The sequence below is a fragment of the Formica exsecta genome, unplaced genomic scaffold (genome assembly GCF_003651465.1).
Source record: "Formica exsecta isolate Colony F162 unplaced genomic scaffold, ASM365146v1 scaffold2, whole genome shotgun sequence".
NCBI lineage: Eukaryota > Metazoa > Arthropoda > Insecta > Hymenoptera > Formicidae > Formica > Formica exsecta.
The window spans coordinates 4,556,369-4,564,943 of NW_021849297.1; positions in this window are offsets into that span (position 1 = coordinate 4,556,369).

The following is an 8,575-nucleotide window of genomic DNA, read 5'->3' on the forward strand; positions in this document are numbered from 1 at the left end:
ATATATATATATATAGATATATATACACAGATATTACAGCGCGGTGGGCGCTTCTCTTGCCACGGCTCGTCTCTCCTCATCAAAGACCGACGTTGTGTCGACGCGTCGAGAATATATTCGCGCACAACTCGCCGTATAAACAAAATTTATCCATGGACAACGCACGTGCGTTTGTCATATTTCAAAAACCTACCGCCTCACTCCGGTCCGTTGTCCCCCTTCGACCCCTGCGGCCGCGTCGACAGTAATTTCAGAGCGTTGCGCCGCGCCGACTTTAAAGGCCCGTCGTGTAAAAAAACCTCCACCGCCAGCCCCTCCCGCCCGTCCCGCCCGCCAAAAAAACAGCTGTTAATGTCTGTTCGCCGAGAATATTTCGTTAGCTGCGTCGCGCGATGCGAGATCGCGCGGCGAAATGGTGGAAGCATGATGTATATTGTGCACATGTGTCGCAGAGAATGTGAAAACACAGGCGTCACACAGTTTTTTTTCGTGATTCGATGTTACTCCATGTGAAATAATAAAAATCTCTCTCCCGCTTATTTGAGCGAATCTCGCTGTCCTGATAAACTCGCCTTCAGCAAGATTGCGTGTTTTCTATTAAACGCGAATTAAACGATCGACATTATTATTAGCCGATATAAATTAGCCTTTGTATTAGGGTACTCATTATTTTTTATCGATGCAATAATACACTCAGAAATGTATTTTATTTATCTTTTACAATTTTTATGCGGTCGAATCTTTTTATTACGTTATTTAGTCGCTTTTATCTACTTAAGAGATTAAGATTGATTGAAATAGATATGGGTATACCTCTCCACAAACATTGAAAATATCTTTATCGCGCGATACTAATACCATTATACATGTCGGTCGTCGGAGCGGTGTACTTTCTGCGACGTGATTTCTCTCTCGGAGAATTTCGGAGGACTCTGTTGTAATCGGAGACGACGTCCCGTCTCCGGTACCGAGAGAGAAGTCGTTCTGGCGTCTCGTCACTCGGCCGTCTGCTTTCAACACGACGCCCGTCTCTCATTCGACGCCAGACGTCGCCTCCCGCACTCTCGGCCAATATGTCGACCTTCTACACCCGCGAAGTCATCCGAACATGAAAACCAATCGTGACAGTCGATCCTAACTGTTTCGCGTCGCTTTCCGAAAGGAAACCAGACACATACACCCACACTGTCTTAAATTGGTTGCGATGGGCAGCATTAAAATCTTGTAAATAATTTAACGAAAGTTTTCTATTTCGGCTTGGAAAAATTTGCAACATATATTGTATATTACAATAACCAGCACTTGCTTGGTTGTATTTTTAAATATTGATTAAAATATTCTCCTATCGAATCAAAATTGAGTCTGTAAATGAAGTTTGTGTTAATTCGAATGATAATGAAAATGCGTGTTTACTTCCAAAAATTTCGTATGTGGCTGACATAAGTGCGATCTGACTGTCGAAGCCGATGGCATTGCCAGGCGGGCAGACTCCGATCCAAAACGTATCATCAGCCATCCCATTTTAATAATACGATTTTAGAGGGCTGTCCGCCTTCCCCTCGACATTGTCATTACGTAGCCGTCCGGGGGTCATTTCGTCCGAAATAATTAGCGGTCCCGGTAGTTGTCTCAGCACGGAGGGTTGGGGCATAACGGTAATGGCAGGGTGCCGTCCTCGATAATTTTGACCGCGGAAAGGACGTGCCGCGAGCCTGACTACGGTGAGCGGGGCGCAAGATGAGGGAATTAGGCATAGAGGCGACCCTGACGAAGGCGCTTCTCATGCTAACCCCGGTAACGAGTCGAGGCGCCAGATAAGTAGAGGGCATCCCACGCCGATCTTCGGGAAATAAAATCAGGAGATTGCGGTGAGAGAAAGAGAGAGAGAGGGGGGGAAAGAGAGAGAGAGAGAACAGAACCAAAGTCTCGTCCTTAATGCCACCTAACGCGGGCTGATTTATCAAAGGCAGAGGGTCATTATCGTATCCGGAATGGCCGTCGTTCGGAAGGACTTGAGATATGTCCGATTATGGACGGATGTTCCATAAATCGAACACTCGGAGGATAACGCTTCGAGGGGAATATTTGCTCGGCTCGGCTCGGCTCGGCTCGACGCGGCGTAAACGGACGTGCATGTTTCGCCCCGAGTTTATGATCTTGAAGTTATGCTAATGGCAGCGGTATACGCACGGCCGCGATGACGTTTTATTAAGCGGAAGCGTTCGAGGAATTCGCCGGATTCTCATGAAGATGTGCGAACTGACGTTTCATGAACTGTGCGGCGTTCGGAATAATACGAGCTGGAAGTTTCTTATTAAGAAACTTGAGTATATACTTTATCGGTTTTAGCAGTTTTTTCGCGACCATTCGTTTGTCAATCGATAAATCATCTGTTGCAATGCTCGCTCGTTGATCGATGGATATTATCGCGATAACGGAGTGATATGACAAACGATAACATTGTTTTGTAATCCGAATAAATTAATGTCGCGTGGCGATTATAAATAAATATTTCGGTAAAATCGTAAAAAAATATAGGATCGTGTATTATACAAAAGGAATTTTTATTTGCCAGTATGGTTTTGAGGTGGTTCGAGCAGTCCATCGCGATATTGCCGGTTACATGTTGCAACGCTCGCCGGTAACCGCGCAATGTCGCACGTCCGGTATCGTGGGCCCGCTCTCGGCGGCACTACATCTGAAAGAAAAAAAAATCTGCTCGCACACACACACATATACACACACGGATCTGATCGTGGACATAAAAATGCAGGTCGTGCGCGCTTGCGCGTTGTTCGCCTGGCCCGACATCGGTGTTTTATGGCCGACAGCTTTGTGTGTTCCGCAGTAGGCATTATTTTTCCTTCTAAACTCCGTTATACCTGGAACAATGGAGAGATTAAAACGTGAAATATATGATCTCTCGAGTATAGTCGACGGGTCGGGGTGAGCGGCAAAGGGGAACGATACGGCATCTACTGCCCATGGTAAATTTTGGTTTATACCTAGGGTTGCCTCCTGAGATCCCACACATTTTTTTCGTCACACGTTTAACGAAATGGGGATTGATTTACTGATTTCTAAAAGAAAATTTTATAAGTATGATTTATCTAAGATCTTTGCCATTGAAGCACTATTGGGACGTCTATTTATCTTTTTTTAATTTTAAGAACTGCTACATATATACACATAGGAATGATGAAATTAATTGAAAAAGCTATTTATATGTTATAATATAAGCTATTTATAATGTTAAAATAATTTGATTTTAATATAAAATTTTATGCATAGTGTGTTTTGCTCAATAATCATTCGTATATTATTAAAGATAACAATTATTATTATAAAGTAATTATTTGTCATAACTGATGTTTGAAGGTGATTTATCAATATAGATAGAAAATACAAAATTCATAATAAAATATTTCACTGTTTATAACTTTACTTGAACGCAAATACACAAGGTAGTAAAATATGTTTCCAACAAGATTCGATTATCTTGATTACTCGTTGCGGCGCTGAAATAACTTAGTCAATTGCCATATAAATCATAAATGATTTATGTTAAAATAATTATATTATATTACAATAAAATATAATATAAATGTAATATAATAATGTAAATCGATTTGCAGGTTTACTTTCTACTTTGTCCATATTGATGAATGATATATGATGTTTATATGTGTATGTATACGAGATTATTCGAGAAATATATATTTATAAATTTAATGACGAATTAAATTATATACAATTAGTAGATGTATTAAAATAATATTAGATGGCGAAAAAGGAACAGTCCTTAAGCGAGCTTGCCCATACATACACAAATAAATTTCATCCATATAATTTTTAAAAACTGTTGTAACTAAGAATTCGGATTTTTTTAATAATTTGGATAAATATTATCTGGAATAATAATCTCGAATTATTTCACACACACGGTTATTTAACGAATTTTATTTCAATTCCGGTTTACAGCTTCTTCTAAGACGTTGATTTTACAATTATCGGTTTTCTTGTGTTAGATTATTTCTCTCTTTTGCCAACTGTACAGCAAAAAACACTCTCTGTGATAGACATTGACATTTAGCCGGGTGCTCGGTTTTTGCTTGGGATTAACATCCCGCCTGTGTTGCGTGAATATTAAGCAAGTCGTTTAATCAGTAAGCCGTTATTATTGATTGACAGCGCGATAAAGCCATTTGGGCCCGTGTGTATGCTCGACAAACCGGGATTCGCAGACGATTGACAAACTGTCGCCTCGTCCATCGTCTAAATTAAGTGGTAATCCGAGTCAGTCGAACGCATCATATTTATTATCCAAAGCTGTTTACACATGTCCACGTTAATTTCGCTACTCTATTTGGTTGCCAAGTTTCCATTCGCGGCAAAAGGTATCGAGATTCAATCGATTTATCGTACCATTAGATTTCGACGCGTTATTGTAAACGTTCACATTTTCTATTTATATTAAATTCTCATATGCGTATGAATTAAATAAAGATTTTAAACGCTACGCTGTGACTTTTCACATGACATCTCTATCTGACGATGTAGTGTCTTTTCGTTTGACGAATAAGTTGGATAAAGCGGAAATTTGTCCAAATAATAAATATAAAATTAGAGAAAATTTGCAAATTTCAAAACGAGACTCGTTCGTTATTGTGCTATCTTATATCATGATAACGTGATGCCGCACGTCTTTCGAATCTCGCGAAAGGCGTTCGTTCGACAGCGCGACGGGCTGCGCTGTGCGCCGGACCGTGTGCTCTTGTATTTGTCGAATACGAAGTCACGTACCGATTACATTATCGGACGGGTATACGGTCTATGCATGCGAAGGTTGAAAAGCAAGCGCAGCTCGAGCCGGCGACGCTAGGTGAGTGAAGAGGACGGACGATCGGACGGACGGGCGAGCGGGCGGGTGGGTAACTATATTGATTGTGTAGCCGGCTGACAGCGACAGTGACATATGTCACCGAAGCTTCTCGTTATCGCTGATTTAAACATGAGGCAACGAGGCCCTCTTGCCGAGTTGCCCGCTCTGCGCCGGCAGCTCCGTATTTCTGTTCGTGTCTCCGTCCCCTGTTATTATTATTGCCGAGCGTGCACTTTTCTTTTTTTTTTTCTCTCTTTTTTTTTCCTATTCGCCATTTCCTCTTTCCCGCTCGATCCATCGACTGGCATTGCCTGTCGGAAGCCGGGTAACGTGACCTCTTTGATCATCGGCGTAGTGAAACGGGTTGTCAGAAATAATTATGAGCCCCCGTACCACACGTCGTAGATGCGTGACACGCACTACATTGTGCTCTCTTTCGTCATTGTTGGATCCAGTCAATTTCGAGTTTCGCGTGAAAGGTGAAGTTTCGGATTTACTATATCCAATAAAGGGACGTAAATCGATTCATCGAATGGACTAAATTGGCATATGCGTGTAGCGTGTTCATTATATACTCGAAAAACTATTAATGACTTTTCGACGAATCAAGTTTTAAATAATGCGATGTAAATGACAGAAAAGGCATTAACGTGTCATAGCTTGTCTGTAAGAGCGAAAAGTTGATTGGCTAGCGCGTTGCATCTTGTGTGCAAGAGTTCTCAGATGTGCTGTTGCAACGCGCGCGCGCGCGTAAGGCGATAAATCTTCATCGAGAAAAGCATGCAGATTCGAATATAAAGCCCGCGCCGCAACGCGTGGTTCACTTTTCATGCGAAACTTGATACAAAATAGGTTGTATCCGTCCTCGACGAGATACGTATATAACCGCGTGGCGCGCACCCCTGTCATTCCGGGCGCGGGGCCGGGTGTATAAGAAGTTAGGAGCGAAGAGGGGTAGAGAAGAACGACGGAAGAAAGACCGCTATGATTTATTATCCCCCGCAAATTCTGTTTCTCCTCCGTGCACGCCAACTGCGTTCGCGTTCATCCATCTTTTTCCCTTTCACGGCTCACCGAGCAACTCTCCCCTCGTCCCATCCCGCGCTTGCTCTCGTCGGATCGTCTCTCCCTTCGCTCGTCCTCTTTGTTCCGCGCCATCTCTCAAAGTGACTGACTGCCTCCTTTATTATCCGCTTGTCAGCATTTTTACACTTTTATCCGAAGCTCTCCCGGCTCTCTATTGTTCCCGCGGCGAATTCGTACGGTCACAATACGGTCTTGAAGGACTTCAACATGCGGATCATTGTCACGGTGTCGTCGGTTCTCTTGTCATTTGACAGTGTACTGTAGTTTAGAACGGCCGCGATATTCAATGCGCCGAATCGACCGAATCGACCGAAAATGGATCGGCGAATAACGAGGTTCATATTTCTCAGGTAGCCGTTAATACGAATATCTTGAAGAGAAAGCAAGGCACTTTGTGACTTGCGGGTAAAAAAGGGAACTCTATAATTTTCTATAAACTGAATGATACAGAAAATTGATTTAAATTTTTTTCGTTCTCTATCTTTAATTTTCTCACTATACTTTAACTTCACATTTTAATGATATCGTGTGATTTTTTAAATTTTCTTACATAAATTTTAAATCCAGATTTCAAATTTTTAAAAGACAAACGGAAAATGGAGAGAGGTCACTTTCTATATAAACCGAAACGAACGATTTGCGCAAAAAAGTAACTTGTTTCTTAGGCTATAATAGTAGAAAGTTCTTACAAATCTATCTTTTCTCACGTTGTAATTTAATGGAGAGATAGACTTCAATGACGGATAATTTGTCCCGGCTTATTTATTGTTGCTTGCCAAAGTACATTTTACGAGACAATATATCTATTAGTTCTTTTGTTGTCTATCGTTTTATGAGGCTTATATTTTTCTATTAAATATATGATATTTATATAGTGATTTCACTGTCTTCCATCTTCCTGGTAAACATCAATGTCTTCACACTTTATTGACAAAGGCACCGAACATCATCGCCTTGTCACAACAAATTGTGCGGGGGGTCTGAACCCTGGCTATTGCAGTATTTATTTTACACAAGTCAGGTATCTGTGTACCGAATGGTGTGTAGTTGTTTCTAGAAACACATTTTTCAATGCGTCATCTATTTGAAAGTAATAAATGCATTGTGTTACGAAAAATATTTTTTGTTAGGAGAAGTTGAAAAAATCTAAGTAAACGGTTTTGTGCCGTATAAGTAAAAATTTAAAGAACACGTCAGCCTCAGATATTGCAAATAACATTTATTACGCGTTACATAACAAAATGAATTACACGCCAAATATCGCAAGAAGAAGAAAAACATCTCGTTTGTGTAAGAACAATTAACCATGTTTTAAATAGTAGTACTATAACTTTGATATATTGCGGTCCCTGATAAAGCATTGCTCAGAGTATAACAATGATTCGATCGCGCAAAAAGATCTTGTCAACATAATTTATAGTGCTGCTAAAGTACAATGCCACACATCCAATGCAACTGTGAACGTTGTAATCTTCACGAATGTACTTAATGTCGGAATTTACTCGGTAAATATTGTTTATAATAGGAGCGCAACACACGCATATATACGCATATATACACAGATGCCAAATATCGGATTGAATCCGTTATCGAGACGACCGTCGGCTCTAAATGTTCGAAGAAAGGCATGAGAAGCCGACATGAGATGAAAGAGAACTATATTAGCCGTAAACTCATCTGTCAGTGTCAAGACGTCAAAGAATTGCCTTAGGGATATTAGTGGCGCCATAACAACCGACAGTTTACGCTGAAGCTTTATTTCTCTTCTGAAAAACTGAGGTACAAAGAGAGGTACGGAATTGATATTGAATGAAACGGAAATATGTGCGATCCTATAATGATTAATATAATTATAAAAATAGAAAGAGAGGCGCTCATACGTACAAAATCGTAATACGAATCTCTCTATGGAACCTATGATTTCTAATTAATTTATTAATTTTTACTTCTAATTAATTTATTAATTTTCAAAATAGATTTATTATCATTTTTGACACGTAATAAAGTTTTTTTCGTATTTTATTCCTCTTCTCAAATAATCTGATGAAATGTAACAATAATTTCATTAAATGTTTCATTATGCAAGAGATATAAAGAAGAGAAATATGGATGGAGATCTTTAAATTATTAATAGAAATTTTCTTTTTTATGATCGCGAAGGTAGAAAAGATTTATTATAATTATTGGCATATTTTTTTAATGTATTATATTATCTATATGCTGATTCTCAAACAGCCATCAAATATGTGTTTATAACGGTATCTACGTTAAATATTTTATAATATGAAAAAGATAAAGAGAGAGTACTTTTTTAATTTGACAAGTAGATGGAATTTAATAATTTTTACGATTACCAAAATAAAAAAAAATCAATGATCTTGCGACATGAGGCAAAACTAATATTACATCACAAATGCAATGAAAATTATTTCTCGAAGCAAACAAAAGTAACATCATATCGTCATACATCGTGGATTTCTATTTTCACGGCTTATATATTATAATAGTTAATGATACCGAGAATGTTATAATGAATTCCAGTGTAAATTACAGTCGACATACCTATATGCATTTCTCAGATACTGTTCGGTTGCATTCCTGCGCGAA